The following is a 20,500-nucleotide window of genomic DNA, read 5'->3' as shown; positions in this document are numbered from 1 at the left end:
GCTAAGGCTATGGTCTCGTCATTACATGCTGATTCAGGTCACACAGAGTGTTAATAGATCTTACCATTTTACAGTGTGGTCTGTGCAACGTGCCTTAAACTTCACTAGTGTTTCACAGTGCTATGTTCTGCCTGCAAGATTCGTGAATACACGTGCGTTGGATGAGCAAGAAAGAAAGAATAAGAACGCCGGGCCTTATTCTTAAGGCACCGTGATTTATTTTCAAGCATACTCTGGCTTTCTGGCTGTCCTCGCGAGTAACCATATCTTCTGAGCTCCTCGTCTACTCACTTTGCGTGCTACGATAGTTCGGACCTGTACATTTCTTAGCAAGCTGCTGCCACCGAGCTACAGTTTTGCCGTGTTCGCTTTGCACATTTCGCCAGGCGATATTAATTGCAGGTGCGTGCAGACGCAGGAGGACCAGAATTGCCTTGATTGTGTAGGCCTCTCGGTGTAGCCTATTAAAAATTCAGGCTCGACGCCGGGGCATTATAGAATGGACGCTCGTCGCGTGACAACCTTCTTCCAGAGCCGTTAGTAACACGTAGTCCGGGGACTCTGGCACACCGACGTAAATATTTCATGTGTTGCGCTCACGCCTCTTCGTCTCACGCAATAGAAGTTCTAGCTCTGAACTTTTGTGCCTTGCGAGAGTGATAAAGAAACGGCTTTGGGAAGCGACGAAAGAAGTGCAGCTGCACACTCGCATGGAGAAGTGATGACGCCATTGCGCTCGATACTGATGCACGAGGTGTCGATGGGGAAGCTATGATGATCAGGAGGCTCATTGATGCCGGTATCACGAGGAGCAGGTGAGATTGTAACTCAGTTGAATTTCGGGGTCATGAATATTGCTCGGAGTCGGGGCAGAGGCATGGCCTACTGATCCACGTGGTGTGTATACTAATGACTCAATTCGAGAGTGCCTGTATGGCTGGAGTTCAAAGCTTACATTCGTCACGTTAGCTGGAATTGAATGAATTTGGCGGCAGCAGTTGCGGCGGCATGTCCTCCTTCTAAGAAAATTCTTCTTGCCAACAGGTTGATCAGTGGCCTGTGTTCCTGCTCGTCCTTGGTTCCTGCGTCGTCTGTGGCCACCGTGGTTTCATTTCCACGTGCGCTTGCACTCGCTGCGAGTGCTTCAAGCGTCTGAGCCCTGTACTGCCTGCTGCGTCTGCGCGGACTGCACGTGACTTCAACGAGGACCATATAAGGACGCACACAACGGCACTGATTCAATTTGGCGGCAGCAGTTGCGGCGGCATGTCCTCCTTCTAAGAAAATTCTTCTTGCCAACAGGTTGATCAGTGGCCTGTGTTCCTGCTCGTCCTTGGTTCCTGCGTCGTCTGTGGCCACCGTGGTTTCATTTCCACGTGCGCTTGCACTCGCTGCGAGTGCTTCAAGCGTCTGAGCCCTGTACTGCCTGCTGCGTCTGCGCGGACTGCACGTGACTTCAACGAGGACCATATAAGGACGCACACAACGGCACTGATTCAATTTGGCGGCAGCAGTTGCGGCGGCATGTCCTCCTTCTAAGAAAATTCTTCTTGCCAACAGGTTGGTTTATTACTTCTGTACACTATCTAAAGATTAATTCTGCCGCAACTGCTGCCCAAACTTCTTGTTTCACTATTCGTAGTGTATATACTTCACTATGCCTACCACATCGGAACTGGCGAAAAAAATTGCATCTCTTGAAGCAGTGCTGAACGAGAAGTTGGACACACTGATCGATGACTTAGTGTCACGAATTAACATCAAGCTACAGAATGTAGGACTTGGTGAGCACGCTTCCCTCTGTGAAAGTGTTCAGTTCATGAACAAGGAACTAGACACGATAAAACTAAAACAGGAAGAACTCGTAACCTCAAACAAGGCGCTCTTGTCGCGTAACGAAGCACTCGAAAGAAAAGTGGCTGATTTAGAGCAATATTCGAGAATGAATAATGTGGAAATTAAGGGAATCCCTACATCGCAGGGTGAAGACTGCGGAGTCATCCTGAAGCGAATTGGCGATGCTATCGAGTACCCTCTCTTACCCGCTGATATCGACACGGCTCACCGTGTGGCCTCTAAATCAAATGAGAAGAGCATCATTGCTCGCTTCTGCTCACGCGATAAGAAAAACGAGTTCATCAGGAAGGCAAGAAGAGCTAGGCTTCGCACTGACCACATTGGTTTCACAGGTGGCACTAGCACGCCTGTCTATGTAAATGACCACTTGACCATTGATAGCAAGAAGATGTTCTCGAAGGCGCTGGCACTCAAAAAAGAAAATAAGTGGAAATACTTATGGACAGAAAACTGCCAGATAAAAGCCCGCAAAACTGATGATAGCAGGGTCTATCGCATTTTCACTGAGTCCGACCTTCGAATCTTCACGTAATTCACTGCAAATATTTTTTCCCCTTTTTTTCCATGGCCTTGCTCTACCCTGTTGACGTAAAATCTTGTCTTACCGCAAAAAAACGATCACTCATTCACTTCAATGCTCGTAGCCTTCGAAAGAACATAGATGGAATTAATAACTTCATTGCCTCACTTCACCATGTCTTCACTTTTATCTGCATATCGGAGACTTGGCTTTCTGATTCCGACAACAACATGAGCGGTTTTCAATCTTATCAACCGGAGTATTGTCATCGTCAATCTAACAGTCATGGTGGCGCCGCCATTTTTGTTTCACAAGCTGTCACCTACGCTCGCAGATTTGATCTGGCTGTTAACGTGAATCATTGTGAGTCTGTGTGGATAGAAGTCGATCGGTCATTCCTTAATAACAATAAGAACTTGATCCTTGGTTGCATTTATCGCTCACCGTCATCTTCGCTTAACGATTTCTTGCTTTCTCTTGATGCAGTATTGTCGAAGTTAGCTTTTGAAAATAAGGATGTGGTGATTGTAGGTGATATTAATATTAACTTGCTTGACACTGAAGCTACCTCGTACACAACTTACACAGATTGTTTTGCTGGATTCGGTTTTGAATCACTCATTGACTGCCCAACTAGGGTAGCCTCTCGTGGGAGCAGTACGCTTATTGATCACGTGTTATCTAACATATCACCACCGCCTTTCTCCGGGGTTATTAATACTGACATAACCGATCATTTTCCTGTTTTTCTTACATTTAACAATGACATATATGAGAACGATAATAGCTACGTTTCTTCCGTATTTAGTGCAGATACCTTTATTGAAGCCATCAGTAAAACTGATTGGTCGCCAATTAATTCTATGTCTGATCCCGAAGAAGCACTAAACAAATTCTGCAGTTCATTTTTATTGGCCGTTTCAACTAACACACGCACTGTTAAATGTGGGAAAAAGTATAAATATCCGTGCAACCCATGGATGACGGACGGTCTTCTGGAAAGTTTAAGAAAGAAGGAAAACATGTACAAGAAAACTAAACGTCAGCCCTTTAATACTAGACTAGCTAGACGCTATAGTAGGTACTGTAAATTACTGAATGTTTTACTTAAACAGGCAAAAAAAAAGTACTATGAAAATAAATTTGATCAGAATAAGGACAACCCCAAAAAGCAATGGCAGTTATTGAACTCTTTTCTAAACAAATCGTCTGTTGATGCCTCTATAACCAAAATAAATTACAATGGTCTCACTCTTTCTGAGCCCAACGAAATTGCTAACGCGTTTTCGGACTACTTTTCTTCTGTTTACACTAATAACAACATACATGCGCAGTTTCATAATACTTTGAGCCGTACGACACAATCATTCTTTTTGTTACCAGCTACACCAAATGAAGTGTGCTCCACGATTGCTAACCTTAAAAATACAGGGCCTGGCTTAGACAATATTTGTGTCAGGCATTTAAAACTGGTTGCGCATTTAGTTTGTGACACGCTCTGTAATATTATCAACCTTATGTTCAAAGAAGGTGCATTCCCTTCATTTTTAAAAAATGCCAAGATTATTCCTGTTTTTAAAAAAGGCGACAAACATACAGTTAATAATTACCGACCAATTGCAATTCTTTCCTGCCTTAGTAAACTCATTGAGAAATTATTTGTTAAACGTCTTAATAACTACTTAACAAAGTTTAAATTGCTAAAGAACAATCAATTTGGTTTCCGCCCAGGAAGTTCCACGAATCTAGCTGTTCTATCTCTAACTGACTACATAAAAAAATGTATTGACTCGGGAAACTTAGTCGGATCTGTATTTTTAGACTTCAGTAAAGCTTATGACACGGTTAACCATCAGGCCCTGTTTAATAAACTTGACTCTTATGGTATAACCGGTCCTGCGCTAACATTCTTAAAAAATTATTTACGTGACCGGCCATACACAGTACATGCAGCAAATACTTTCTCGGTAACAAAATGTATTAACCAAGGTGTACCACAGGGATCAGTTTTGGGCCCTTTGCTTTTCCTTTTATATATTAATGACCTTCCGGATTCTCTTAACTCCTCCAACTGCGTTCATTGCATTTTATACGCAGATGACACAACCATAGCTTCATCTGACAAATCTGTTACTACTCTTACTTCTAAGTTAAATATTGCATTAAGTAACATTATAAAATGGTGTAGCAACAATTACTTAGTTCTTAATCCTTTAAAAACTAAATTTATGTTATTCAAAAGTGCTCAAAGGGCCTTAACTTCTATTCCTGAAGTAAAGCTTGGAAGTCATTCAATTCCTGTTAGCACCGATGTCACTTTTCTTGGCATACATCTTGACCCTAACCTTACATTTCGCTCTCACTTCCAACATCTCAAGCACAAGACTGCGTTTGGTATACGTGCATTAATTAAAGCTCGCCCTTTTTTTTCTCGTGAGGCTCTGCTAGCGTTGTATTATGCGTTCATTCATAGTCACATTAATTACGGCATTGTTTCATGGGGCAACACGTACGCTTGTCACTTATCATCAATTCAACATATCCAAAATCAGTCAATACGCATTATCACTTCTAGCTCCATGCAATCCAATGCCTCTTTGTTACTTCGCGCGTATAATATTTTGCCTATTAATAATTTGTTCCAGTTTAACATACTCGTCTTACTCCACAAGTTGCTTCATAATAACCTTATGTATCCGTTCATTGCAACTGACCTTTTGCAGAATAAAAATATGACCAGATTTGCAGCTAACAACAATTTCTTGTTACCCATGGTTCATACCAATTACGGCAAAAAAACATCTTCCTTCGCTGCAATTTCTCTTTGGAATGAATTACCATCAACCATAAAATCCTGTACTTCTCTTGCAATTTTTGAAAATCACCTTAAGCATCATTTACTGCGATAACTTAACTACGATCTAGCGGTGTACCTCTGACATTTATCTCACATGTCATTTGTTGTATTTCATCCATGCTTTTTTCCGATTTTCTGTTATAACGTGCTTTTTCGTGTTTGATTGTAAATGACATGTCTAATGATGTATTTGATCTGTATATGTTGTTTATAATACGCTAATTTGCTGACTATTTATATCACCATCAATGTTGTTATTATTAACCGAGGGTCCCACTACAGTTCTTTCACTTTGGGACCCTCGTCTGTATATTTCTCATGTAATTACTTCTTTTTTTGGAACGAATAAATCTGAATCTGAATCTGAATGGCCGACAGCTCTATATATATAGTGCCTGCGGCCGCGGTGAGACACTCGAACACGTTCTGTGTGACTGTCCCCGCTACAGTGCACATAGACGATCACTCTAGGATAGCCTAGGCCGCGTTATTGACAGACAGTTATCAGAACAAACCAATTCCCGAAGGCTGACCTTACAAGCCGCAGAATCAGAGGGTGACCAAGGCACTGCTCCAATCCCTAAGTAAAACAGGCCGACCCAAAACAACTTTAACCTAATTGGCGTTAATTACGCTCCACGTGATCCTGTGCTAAGATCACGTATTTTGGTTGTTGGTAGTGGACGGTGACCGTAGGCGATGACCGTTAGCAGCTGTGATGGTGTGTCGGTGCTCTCTCCCTGCTTACCTTTCCACACGTGCAGATACACACACACTTATAGGGTCCAGTCTTGTTCAGACTGCTCAGATATGATAACGTTATGACATATGCACTGGAGGTGGGTTCATTCACTGGAGATAGATGATGATGGTAGCGCAGTCCGGCTTCCACAGCTCTTCGTTCTTTCAGTCCTCTCTTCTTCCTCACTGGCTTTCGTATCTCCCTTACATTTCTCCGCGTGCAGACGAAGCCCGTAGGGCTGATCACAACGGACAATCTGGGTAGAAATGTTTCAGGCGAGCAATATGAGTCAGCTGCGTTCTGCTTGATCACCGACCATTGTACAGAAGGCGAGCTATTATGTGAGTTCGTTAAGGCGGTGCACAGCTACAAATTGGTCTGAATATTGTGAAAAGAGCGTTTGACACCATCCACGCTTCTGTTGCGGCCTCCAAAAAAGAACCAAGTCACCTTTTTCGAACTACACTTGTTCCTGATGGTCGTCGTATTGCTCTTTCGAACGACTTTGCGAGACCAGAGTACGAAGGCGAGTTATTCGACGGGCTTTTTCAGTGAGACACAACATCTTTGATACAGAATCGTCATTGTGGGGAATGAAAGCCAGGAAAGTGTCCAGAGGGATACGCCCAACCTTGCATACAGGAGATGAAATGGGTTTATGATTCATGGCTTCGTGTTTCGCCGTGTTGTATGCGCAAGGGAGGAAGGACAGCACGTCATCCCAGTTTTTGTGATTCGAGGAGATGAAAATGGCAAGCATATTCGTCAGCGTCCTATTTGTCCTTTCAACGAGACCATTGGTCTGTGGATGATACGGCGTGGAATGACGGAATTGTAAAGTGCACAAACGAAGTAACTCTTCAACGGCATCATCAGTGAACAGGTGACCACGGTCGCTGATGATAACACGTGGTGGGCCATTGTGAAGGACCATGGAACGAAGTAGGAAGACCGCCACGCAAGCAGCAGTGCAAGAGGGTATGGCAGCACTTTCTGCCTACTGTGTAAGATCGTCTATCCAGACAATTATCCAACTGTTTCTATTGCTAGATAACAGGAACGGGCCCAAAAGGTCAATGCTTACTTGCTCAAATGGCGGAGTTGGCGGTGTCAATGGCCGAAGGGGACCCAGGGCAGCGGTGGCCGGTCCCTTCTGACGTTGGCACGTTTCACAACTAGCGACATAGAGCTTAGTTGTTTCCTACATATTGGGCCAGTAAGAGCGTTCATGCGTGTGGTGTAGTGTTCGTACGAGGCCTAAATGGCTGGATGTTGCATCATCATGCATGACGCGTATAACCTCGATGCAGAGACTCTCGGGGACAACTACCAGAAAACGCGCTCCATGCCCGCAGTAATTAGTTTTGTAGAGAACTTATCACGAACTGTAAAGCGACCACTGCCTTAAGAAGTGCGGGCTGTGACAAAAAGTAGATCGAGGGTGTGATCACGGCATTGTACTCGCTGAAAATCTGCCGCGTCAGGGAACAAGTAACAGCAACGAGACAGTCACCAAAATTCTCAGCATGGCAGTCGGTAATAACAAGAGGAATCCGAGAGAGGCAGTCTGCGTCAGCATGACGACGGCCACTCTTGTACGACACCACAAAGTCCTATTCCTGAAGGCGCAATGCCCAACGCGCGAGTCGGCCAGAGGGATCATGGAAGCTGACCAGCCAGCGTAAAGAATTAGTATCTTGAATGGTCTACCATAAAGGAACAGCGAAATTTATATACGGTGAAAATAGCTGCCAGACATTCCTGTTCCATAACCGTATAGTTACGTTCAGATTTGCTCAGGCAACGGCTGGAATTTGCGACGACATGTTCTGCGCCATTGTGAAGTTGTACAGGCACCGCTCCTATCCCGATTCCACTAGCATCAATGCGCAGTTAGTCAGGCAAGATAGATCGAAGTGACGCAAGAATGGGGCTGAGGTTATTATGAATTTCATTTGAGAGAATGATGCGTCATACTCTGGTGTCCAATTGAAGGCCGCATTTTGTCGCGCAATACATGTTAATGGGCAAACGATGTCGGCAAACCGGGAACAAAACGACGAAAATACAAACATAGAGCAATGAACAAGCGAAGTTCTCGTGCTGTCTACGGTGGCTTGAAGAGCTGCCCGCTTCAATCTTACGAGGAACGGCGCTGACGCCATCCTTGTCGACTAAGTGTCCCAGGACCAGTGTTTGGCGCTTACCAAACCGACATTTTTTTTTGTACAGAGCCTGTCCAGCTTTTGCAATGCAGTCGAAATCAAGGCTGAGGTGGTCGTTATGTTCTTCAAGCGTACGTCCAAAGATTACAACATCATCGAAATAACACATGCATATCTCCCACTTTAGACCACGTAGTACTGTGTCTATAAATTTTTCAAAGGTGGCAAAAGCATTGCAAAGGCAAAATGCATTCGAAGAGGCCCTTTGGAGTCAAGGAAGCGATCTTTTCTTTGTCGTCAGGGCCCATAGGTATTTTCAATTACCTCGATCGCAAATCGAGTGTTGAGAAATAAAAAAGCAGTGTCTAAGCAATCAATGACGTCATCAATTCGTGGTAGTGGATAGATATCCTTCTTTGTTACTGCGTTTAGACATCAGTAATCCACGAAGAATGTCCAGGAGACACCTTTTTTTCGGACCAAGATTACTGGGGCTGCCCATGATCTCGACGACTCTTGAACGACGCCATTGTTTATCAACTCCTTCACTTGTTCTGCAATCGCTTTGCGCCCGGAAGATGACACTCAGTAGGTCTCGGTAGGGATGTGCTGAGTCAGTATCTATTCTGTGGTGAGCGCGGGACGGTGATAAATGAAGTGGTGCATCTCCGTGTGTGAAGTCCAGTGCAGCAACATGCCTGGAAAGGACCCGTACCAGTGTTTGCCGTTCAGAAGTACCGAGAGCCTTGCTGATCACACCGAGCACTAAATCTTCAGATGGCGATTATCGCAAGGAGAGCAAGCTGTAGTGAGGTCCGTGGTTAGTGCCGCTATTCAGCTGCGTGAGGCATCATCGAAGAGAGCGATGTTCATACTGCGTGGAAGGACAACCGACGTGGCGGAACAGTTCGGCGCCCACGATGTGGCGACTCCTTTCGTGATGCTCATGACAGAGCAGGGCACCAGTATATTTTTTACCACAGTCTATGCTGAGAGGCCTAACTACAAGGTGAACACGAGCAGCGTCATCAGTAGTTGAAGAAACACGAACAGGCATCAGGCACTGGGATCGTGCAACGGCTTCATCGAGAACACTGAGTGTGTCCCTGTCTTCGCCCCGCGAGCTTTGTTCGGAAAGTGTTGGAGTGCATAACTTCTTCAATTATATTTCTCCACTAGCACAGTCCACGAAGCGCCGCATTGTTCAAGAAAATTGATGCCAAGAATTACATCGGTGCGAACAACGAGAAGGAACATGGAAGTCCAGCACAAACACTTCCCCAGCCGCCAAAACACTCACAGCACAAACGCCAAGGGTATAAAGCCACTCGGCGCCTACTCCACGAAAGGTAATAGCGTCGTTGCAAGAAAACATGACTTTGTGGCCACGGCGGTTTTTTAAAGCGAGACTCGTCAACGACACAGTAGCCCCAGTATCAACTAATGCCATGGTCGGCATTCCGTCAATCAACACATTCGCTTTCTTTTTGAGCATCACAACAGGGAGAGGTATGGCTTTCGAAGACCATACAGCGACCTCACCTCCATTGGTCGCAGATGCTAGTTTCCCGATGTCCAGGAGAAAGAAAAATGCGGCTGTTCTCGGTGTGGCCGAGCGTCATAAGTAGGGCCTCTCAATGTGGAAGAATCAAATAAGGCGAAAACATGGTTAGGCTGTAAAATGTGATCAATGTAAAAACAATGTAAAATAATGTGAAAATAAAGTAAAACAGGAATAAATTGACTCGCCATTCCGACTCTGCGAAAGTGAATGCCCAGCGAAGCTGTAAGAAAATCACTCAAATGCCGGCGATGGTGACATGAAATCTTAGCACGGCACCGTTGTTGAACATTGCGATATTGCATTCTTCGACGCTCATCGTATTCGCGCTGCTCTTCGGGAGTCCGAACTTTGCGTGGTCTGCTCATAATGGTTTCGCAATGAACTGAATCAGTTGCTAGGCGGGTCTCCATTTAATATACCAAGTTTGGGGACGTCAGTCACTGATTTGTATGCTGCAGTTGCCCCTTTCCCACCAGAAGGGCTCCCGCAACTATAATCTTTACCGGTAAACACACGCGGGGAGAGGGAACGTGCCTCGCATTGTTCACAGACGCCTTGTCATCCATCATGCGGTTTTCACGCATGTTTTGTACTTTTCCTTATTGAAATTAATACTGAGCCGTATGTTGTATGCCTGTTTCCAAAGGAGATATGCTTTTTTTTTCGTTTCAACTTTTTTGTTGTTGTTCTTGACGGACGCGAAAGATCTCGACCAACTAGAGCCTAACAGCTTCGCTGTAACGGTTTTCATGTGCTATACTTATAAACGTGTGCGCGTTGACGTCCCGACAAATGTACTCCTAGCATGTCCTCTGTTAGCGCTACAGCAATCTAAAGATTTCCTTCGACATGCGCTAAGTTCTTCGATCAATAGACTGATATACAGAAGCGACGTTGTTCTGGTGCGAAATAGGGAGAATAGACTCAGTTTCTGTAAACGAACACGAACCACCAAGGTATCAGAGGCGTTTTTGGCGCTCACATTGACAGGGCGAACTACTTAACACAAACCAGAAGCGCGCTTTCATGACCTCGATGTCAGAAGACATGAACACTTACGCAGACAACACTATGTTTACTAAATGCTCTAAACAATTCGAGCTCAATAAGTTTGAAATTTTGCCTGTTGGTGTAGCGCAGCTCAGATTTAGATTACCGGCGCTCAGAAAAGCGCTAGGCAAAGAAGGAGGACGTACCCAAAGCACACACGTTACATATTCGTTTTCTTTGTGCATCGTGTCAGCGATTGTCTTTCAATATCTGACCTAAATTATATCATATTGCTCGAACGCGTTCGTACATATCCATGTTAATAAAAATGTCTCAGTTTCGCCCGAAAGGCGAAGTATCGATTGCGATGTCAAATTAGTAGACAGCTATACGAAGTAAGGATAGCAGTTTTATGGGCCGTATAAACTTGAAAACATTCCTTTACTAACTGAATTAACAAGAATGGTAGCAGAATGGATAACTGGGCTAGTTGGTTTACTTGCATCTTGAAACTGTAAAAGCACACGAAGGCGAGAACGAAGAGGACGCTTCTCGTCTTATAGTGCGGTTTTACAATTTCAAGGTGCAAGAATGGTACCAGCGCGTAGAGGCATACATGAACCCATCACGCTCGATAACCGTGGACACACGATGTCAAAGCGCTGATGTGAGCGAGCGCGGCATCAGCAGCGAGCTAAGTGACCTTCGTGCTGTCTATCGCTTCAACGCAAACTGAGCGGCGGGAACAGAGTACGCACAAAGGTATGAGCCACCTGCAGATCACTTTCAAGATATGAAAGATACACGCGCGCGGCCGCGCAAAGTACGCAGTTGCTGGCAGAGTAGTTTTGCCTCCCCCACCCCCCTCCCTCCCACACAGCCAGCCCGCTTTCTTCCCTTTCGCGCACGAGATTGAGCCGCGATCGTCAGTTCCCCTTGCGCCCGGTCACGAAATACGCAGTTGCTGCCAGAGCACAACGCGCCCCCCTCCCTCCTTACCCCGGTCTTTCGCGCGACGGAATATGGCGCGTTTGCTCTCCGCTTTTCTACCTCGTCCGCGGCAGATTGAGCCGCGATATGCGGATCTCCTAGCGTGCTTTCACTTCCACATACAGCATAAGGCGCGGCGCCGGTGTTATCGCCCTTGGACTATACACAGAACATCATGGTGACGGCGACGGTGACGGAAATAAAAAAATCCGCCTGGAGTGTCTATGTAATTGACATCGCAATAAAAAGTAATCTAAAGGCTAAATTGAACAGACAAATGTTGCGAGGTGTGTTTCGTGAGTGGTTAGAATTCCTGAAAATGCGTCCTTTAAACCGCTGAAAACAGTCATCATCATCATCAGCCTAGTTACGCCCACTGCAGGGCAAAGGCCTCTCCCATACTTCTCCAACTACCCCGGTCATGTACTAATTGTGGCCATGTTGTCCCTGCAAACGTCTTAATGTCATCCGCCCACCTAACTTTCTGCCGCCCCCTGCTACGCATCCCTTCCCTTGGAATCCAGTCCGTAACCCTTAGTGACCATCGGTTATCTTCCCTCCTCATTACATGTCCGGCCCATGCCCATTTCTTTTTCTTGATTTCAACTAAGATGTCGTTTACCCGCGTTTGTTGCCTCACCCAATCTGCTCTTTTCTTATCCCTTAATGTCACACCCATCATTCTTCTTTCCATAGCTCGTTGCGTCGTCCTCAATTTCAGCAGAACCCTTTTCGTAAGTCTCTAGGTTTCTGCCCCATATGTGAGTACTGGTAACACACAGCTGTTATACACTTTCCTTTTGAGGGATAGTGGCATCCTGCTGTTCATGATTTGAGAATGCCTGCCAAACGCACCCCAGCCCATTCTTATTCTTCTGGTTATTTCAGTCTCATGATCCGGATCCGTGGTCACTACCTGCCCTAAGTAGATGTAGTCCCTTACCCCTTCCAGTGCTTCGCTACCTATCGTAAACTGCTGTTCTCTTCCGAGCCTGTTAAACATTACTTTAGTTTTCTGCAGATTAATTTTCAGACCCACCCTTCTGCTTTGCCTCTCCAGGTCAGTGAGCATGCATTGCAATTGGTCTCCTGAGTTACTAAGCAAGGCAATATCATCAGCGAATCGCAAGTTGCTAAGGTATTCTCCATCAACTTTTATCCCCAATTCTTCCCACTCCAGGCCTCTGAATACCTCCTGTAAACATGCTGTGAATAGCATTGGAGATATCGTATCTCCCTGTCTGACGCCTTTCTTTATAGGGATTTTGTTGCTTTCTTTGTGGAGGACTACGGTGGCTGTGGAGCCGCTATAGATATCTTCCAGTATCTTTACATATGGCTCATCTACACCCTGATTCCGTAATGCCTCCATGACTGCTGAGGTTTCGACTGAATCAAACGCTTTCTCGTAATCAATGAAAGCTATATATAACGGTTGGTTATATTCTGCACATTTCTCTATCACTTGATTGATTGTGTGAATATGGTCTATTGTTGAGTAGCCTTTACGGAATCCTGCCTGGTCCTTTGGTTGACAGAAGTCTAAGGTGTTCCTGATTCTATTTGCGATTACCTTAGTAAATACTTTGTAGGCAACGGACAGTAAGCTGATCGGTCTATAATTTTTCAAGTCTTTGGCGTCGCCTTTCTTATGGATTAGGATTATGTTAGCGTTCTTCCAAGATTCCGGTACGCTCGAGGTTATGAGGCATTGCGTATACAGGGTGGCCAGTTTCTCTAGAACAATCTGACCACCATCCTTCAACAAATCTGCTGTTACCTGATCCTCCCCAGCTGCCTTCCCCCTTTGCATAGCTCCTAAGGCTTTCTTTACTTCTTCTGGCGTTACCTGTGGGATTTCGAATTCCTCTAGGCTATTCTCTCTTCCACTATCGTCGTGGGTGCCACTGGTACTATATAAATCTCTATAGAACTCCTCAGCCACTTGAACTATCTCATCCATATTAGTAACGATATTGCCGGCTTTGTCTCTTAACGCACACATCTGATTCTTGCCTATTCCTAGTTTCTTCTTCACTGTTTTTAGGCTTCCTCCGTTCCTGAGAGCCTGTTCAATTCTATCCATATTATAGTTCCTGATGTCCGCTGTCTTACGCTTGTTGATTAACTTAGAAAGTTCTGCCAGTTCTATTCTAGCTGTAGGGTTAGAGGCTTTCATACATTGGCGTTTCTTGATCAGATCTTTCGTCTCCTGCGATAGCTTACTGGTTTCCTGTCTAACGGAGTTACCACCGACTTCTATTGCGCACTCCTTAATGGTTCCCATGAGATAGTCGTTCATTGCTTTAACACTAAGGTCCTCTTCCTGAGTTAAAGCCGAATACCTGTTCTGTAGCTTGATCCGGAATTCCTCTAGTTTCCCTCTTACCGCTAACTCATTGATTGGCTTCTTGTGTACCAGTTTCTTCCGTTCCCTCCTCAAGTCTAGGCTAATTCGAGTTCTTACCATCCTATGGTCACTGCAGCGTACCTTGCCGAGTACGTCTACATCTTGTATGATGCCAGGGTTCGCGCAGAGTATGAAGTCGATTTCATTTCTAGTCTCACCATTCGGGCTCCTCCACGTCCACTTTCGACTAACCCGCTTGCGGAAAAAGGTGTTCATTATCCGCATATTATTCTGTTCTGCAAACTCTACTAATAATTCTCCTCTGCTATTCCTAGAGCCTATGCCATATTCCCCCACTGACTTGTCTCCAGCCTGCTTCTTGCCTACCCTGGCATTGAAGTCGCCCATCAGTATAGTGTATTTTGTTTTGACTTTACCCATCGCCGATTCCACGTCTTCATAAAAGCTTTCGACTTCCTGGTCATCATGACTGCATGTAGGGGCATAGACTTGTACCACCTTCAATTTGTACCTCTTATTAAGTTTCACAACAAGACCTGCCACCCTCTCGTTAATGCTATAGAATTCCTGTATGTTCCCAGCTATTTCCTTATTAATCAGGAATCCGACTCCTAGTTCTCGTCTCTCCGCTAAGCCCCTGTAACACAGTACATGCCCGCTTTTTAGCACTGTATATGCTTCTTTTGTCCTCCTAACCTCACTGAGCCCTATTATATCCCATTTACTACCCTCTAATTCCTCCAATAACACTGCTAGACTCGCCTCACTAGATAGCGTTCTAACGTTAAACGTTGCCAGGTTCAGATTCCAATGGCGGCCTGTCCGGAAACAGTGAACTATAACTGGCTGGCTGAACTATAACTGGCTGAAAACAGTGAACTATATTAAAGAAGTGTGTTTGCCGAGCGGAAATTTGTAAGTTTCTTTTAGTTCGCATCTTCTTACCGAGAAACACTCTTTTCACTTCTCTAGCAAAGTATACAGGGGCAGGTTTTGTCTTTTTAGTATCATAATGTACGATCTTGTTCATCCGTCTCGTGCGAACAGCGTCTTTCATCGGGAAAACACGCGTGAGGGCGCTTCCAATTTGTTCAAACTGCATTTAACTTACGCTCTCGTCGTCACCGTCGACCGCTTGATAAGTGGCGCTTAGTCAGAGCAGTTGGCGGCAGCATTCACAAGGCCAACTCCTGCTGCATCAACAACATTCCCCCTCTTCCTCCTCGATCTTTCATTCGCACCTCTTGCAACACAGCTGAGCTTTTTCTCTTTCTAAAGTTCCAGCTTACTACATCACATAAAAAACAAATAATGAACTCGCGAAGGAAGGAATATTGCTCCAGCACGACTTGTTGCCATATTCTTGGATGGCGGGGACGGCACAAGTTTGAAACTTATGCTGCATTTGTCGTTGAACTGCTCGCACGATGTCCTCGTTGAACGTCATCCACCTCAATGCAAGAGCACAGACTATAAAAAACTTTAAAAAAGCTCATTCTTCAGCGATTTCAGCACGGTAATCTCACTCGATCTAACCGACGTTGTGTTGTATTTCGCTATTTTCGGGGCTACATTATTATTATTATTATTATTATTATTATTATTATTATTATTATTATTATTATTATTATTATTATTATTATTATTATTATTATTATTATTATTATTATTATTATTATTATTATTATTATTATTATTATTATTATTATTATTGGGAAAAGAGGACATGTGGATAAAAGGCTGTTCACACTTACGCAATTTAGCAGCTTCAGCCATCGATGAGTGATGTGTCTTTTGCAGCAGAGAAATTAAATTATGGTGTAACATGATTTAAGGTGCGATCTTTTGTTGAGATTACTACTCGACAGAAATTTCGCCTTGCAGCCTTGATTATTGGCGGGCTTTTATTACGTGGGAAAGAAATACACACCTTGAATTCGGAAGTTTGGTGACATACCTCTTGTAAAAACATGTTGCTGTTTCCGACACAGGATCATTCGGACAAATGATCCGGGGACGTCAGTCACTGATACGGCGAAAGAAGCTTCGCAGTAGAAGGGGGACTTATCCCCGCTAGGGTCTATTTTCTGAGGAAACCTGTACGAAGTGCTTTCATTGTAGCTTCCAACTGCTCACAGATGGATGACAATTTTTCCTTTCACGGAGCGTGTCACATGCCTAAACCGGGCCTTCAAAACATCGTCTCGCCGCTTTGTCCGTGTATTGGCCACTTTACGTAGGTTAGCTTGCAACGTTTATTTACGTAGGGAAATGTTCTATTACATATCTTTGTAAATTTTCGCAATATACTAAACAGTAACAAGCAGTATTGTGTATTGTGATATATACCTATGCCTTCACGCAGTGGTGGATCCAGGATAGCCTCCGAGAAGGAAGGGTAGGGGCTCATCAAAGCATACAGAGCGCGAGAGAGGGATGGAAGGGGAGGCAAGAACCCCACTCTGTATCAGCCAGTGCCTTCCCGTTCAGTTGGCTTTATGTGGCTGCCTTAAAGGGCCCCTCACTAGGCCCCGTAACAAATTTTGGTTATCCATTGTAAGTTGTTACGTGTTCTCTAGGGAGCGTTCTGCCGCAAACATTTTTAAAATCGGCTCATTAATAGCCCAAATAGATATATTTCAGTGCCGCGAACCCATGATTTCAGGAGGCGAGCTCCACTGCCAAGCGAGACACTCTCTCCACTTGCCCCGTCTAGCCTCCGGAAGCAAAATTCCTTCCCTGCGTTCTCCCATAGCAGACCTCGAGGATCGCGTGACGCATTCGTCATGGGCTCTGCCTTCATTTTTTTTTCTTTGCGCTTTACTGCGGCACTGCGCACTTCCGCTGATGGCGTCGTGCGCGAACTGTTGTGATTGTCTGGTTTCGCGCAGCACATGATTTTGCGCTCTGCGCACGAGAACACCTGACTAGCGGTATAAGCCAGCGCTACACGAATGCTGAGGCAGCCACAAGCGGATCACAGAGCATAATCCCGCGTTGGAACACGGTAGAAAATGGCATAGTTTCAGTGCCTGCGTGCGCAACTGCACGACGTGAGAACAAGCAGACGAAACGGAAGTACATCTCTCGTACTGCGGTGCGAAGTAAAACAAAAACAAGCAGACGTTCGGTATCTGGGTTTTGTGAGTTTTCTAAGGTTCAATTCGTATATTCAAGCAACATACTACACGAATAACAGATGTTTCCTTTGATAATTCTTGCAGTCACGGGTCACCACGAGCGACGTCACAGCACAAACACGTGTACGTTGTCCACTAGCTTCTGTACGTCATCCTCCGGCTTGTAGCGCGGCAGCCGCGAGGAGAATAGAAAATGGTGTTCAGTTTGAAATTTCAGATATTTCCGCGGCGCGTAGCGATGTAATACTTTGCAGACACGATCGTTATCGCGCACTGTATGCTCTGCGCTTGTCAGAAGGGCCAGACCTTGTGAGGGGCCCTTTAAGAGTAGAACATTCGTAGTTCTTACATGATTCGCTTCGTTCTCGCTAATATCCAAATCTGAAGTCTTCTGCTCAGTGGGCTTCTGTAAAACCAATGAAGCCGCACTGAAAGTAATTGTGAGTAATTGGCTATATTTAGCCAGTAGGCCGACTTTACGCAGGTTGCTCGGGGCTCATTGCGCTGGAACTTTTTGGGTAGGCACCGTTTTTTTGGACTGAACGATAGCCGCTCCTGAACAAGACAAGTTACGCATGCGAATGTGCGATATGTCTACACAACGTTCACTAACATGTCTGAAAGGCATTGAAAACCCTTCCATGGCAATGAATATATCGTTGTTTGTCGCTGCGTTTAGAAACAGACAAGGACCCGAAAGCGCTAACACCACTGATGAATGCAGGGCACCGTTTTCGACTTCCAAAACGCGCTACATCTTGTGAGAGAACTCGATCTGAAGGGTTGAATGTATGGACATTGCAGTATTTCTAGAGCCAGCACTAGCCATGACTGGGTACAATTTCAGCACCGTTTCCTTCTACTTCCACCCTTCAATAACTACGCTCACCAATTTCCGTTCAGTCTCCGACATGGTAGCGCAGTCACGATCTCCGAGTGCTCGGAAATTACTTCCAAGCTAACGTGAGCCAGGGCGTGGCATTAGTTGCCATGGGGTCTGCATATATCACCTCCACAAATGTAAATGCGTAAAGCAGACATATTTCAAAGGAAACTGAAGGTATTAGTCATTATGAGTGCAGTGCGTAGCTGCAGAACTTGGTTACAGGGCTGCATAATTCAGGTGGTGCTGATAACAGTAATCAGAGATTGTGGCAGAGAACAGACGTCCATGCAGATCGATACTTCTTTGCTACATACAATCACTATTGAATATGTATGATGCGTCCTCATGTTCGTAGCAAAAAGCAGTAGAATATTGCTTTTTACGAATGACGTTTTCAATTCTGCACCAATGCTCACGTAGATGATTCAGCTGAAGTTGGCAACAACCACACACATTCTAGCCAGAATCACACATTCTAGCCTGAAAGCTCACAATGCTTCAGCCCGGACTAACTAAGGGAGTGAACCGCAACGGAAATCTAGAGTGTGAAATGCAAGCAATGACTGCGTCTTTCAATCACGTGAGGCCGGATTCACAAGGCTTTTCGTTCGTCAGTGGTCTTCATCATTGGCCGGCCACTTTCGCTAATGATATGTCGAGCATAAAGATTGTTGGGAATTTTCTCTTACGAACAGTTCTAGCGTAAGAACTTTGCGTGAATACTGACCCTAGTGTCGGTGCGCATTCAGATTCACAACCTAGACTAAGAACTACCATTCTCGTGGATAGAAAAAACAGTTAAACAACGTCATTCGTTAAGGAGGGTGAATGCATATAACCCGGAAGGAATGTGCACGTTTTTGCCTGTGTAAACTCTAGCATCTTTATGGCGTGCGAATTTGTACTTCTCTTCTGCTTGAAACTTCCTCTCGATGGAACCCTAACCGAGCAGTCTTTCCCCGTCTGTAGCGTTCGCAAGGAGCGCTTATTATTAGTATTTTGCAGCTGTCGATTCCCTTCAGCGGCGGCTCTGCGATTTACCCGCCTTAATGGTCCACAATTTTGTAACACGTCAGTTCCCTACCAGAAAAGAAAGAAAGAAAATGACGCTGCGGTTCGTGGATGCTGGAGCAGTTAACAGATAATTCTTTCTCGCTTAAAATCGCAACGGCGCTCACTCCCTCTTTCTTCCTATCTAAAGTTAGGAAAAAGACTTCCGGAAGTTAAAGTTACTGCCGGAAGGGTGTCAGACAAAAAAGAATACATAAAGAAAGGTGAGCGTGTACATAGCACAGTGGCAATTTCCAACGTTTCTGACGATTCTTCAGCTTTTAAGGTCTTGCATTTTCACTAGCATTCTGGCCACATACTCCAACGCGAGAAAAAAAAATCCAGCTAAGAAAGATTCTTCGGTTTCAAAACTCATTTGCGGCCCCCCAGAAACGGGGGCGTTCTAAAGTGAGAAAGCCTCAATTATGTTTGCTTTCTTTTCACCCTCAATGTTTTCCTGCTCTGCGTTCAGACCGTGAAGTATGCTTTTCTTGCCATAAACGTCGCCGCTTATTGCCCGTACTTAGAGAGTAATAGTGGCCTGAGAGGTTCCACGGCATTAAAGGAAAAATGTATGAAAAAAAAAAACAGAAGCTAAACTTGCCAGCGTTGTCTCGGTAGAATGAGTATCCCATGTTGTGTCGGCAAGCCATTCCGAGATATATAGTGTCTTTATTACCGCGTTTTAGGCAGCTTTAAATATACTTGAGTGAGAGCACGGAAAGAACGGCTCTACACTTAGGTTGATTGCCTATCAAAGAAGACATTTAGTAAAAGCCTTCTCGGTAAGGGCTACTGATGAGATGTCACTCACACGATTATGTTTGGCCACTGCGAAGGAGGCCGAGTAAGTGGAGAACGCTTCGCGTTTGGTTTTGTTTCTGGTTGTCTTTAAGTGAGCGACATCAAGTGCGACGTGCGCTCAATACTCTTAACATGCAATTGCGTGAGTTAAAGGATTTCTTCATGCGCTAGTTTTGCTACAGAGAAGCCTCTTCATTGGGTGCTTGAAGTTGAAGCATTTCGTAGTTAGATATATGAATGCGCACGTTGACAGGGTTTGTTAGTCAAGACAAGTGCGCTGCCGGGAAGCTGCAGCCTTACTTGGCAAAGGGCTACAAAAATGACCTTTTTAGAACAATATATACGAGGACCACTCGAAAGAACGTTTTGCGTCTCCAAAACTGTCTCTCTGGCTGAGATGTTCTATTGATGCTGTATTCGTTTTTCTATTCGAGTACACAACTGCACATTCAGGCGTTGGCATCGAAAACTACGCCACCCGTCAGCATTTGAAAGATAACTACACTCTCTCTAATAGGTTCTAGTTCTCGCGGATGTTCCCAACCTCCTCTTTTTCTTGTCTTT

The sequence above is a fragment of the Dermacentor variabilis genome, chromosome 5, assembly GCF_050947875.1.
Source record: "Dermacentor variabilis isolate Ectoservices chromosome 5, ASM5094787v1, whole genome shotgun sequence".
NCBI lineage: Eukaryota > Metazoa > Arthropoda > Arachnida > Ixodida > Ixodidae > Dermacentor > Dermacentor variabilis.
The sequence above is the reverse complement of the archived record's forward strand: the minus strand, read 5'-3'. Positions refer to the sequence as shown.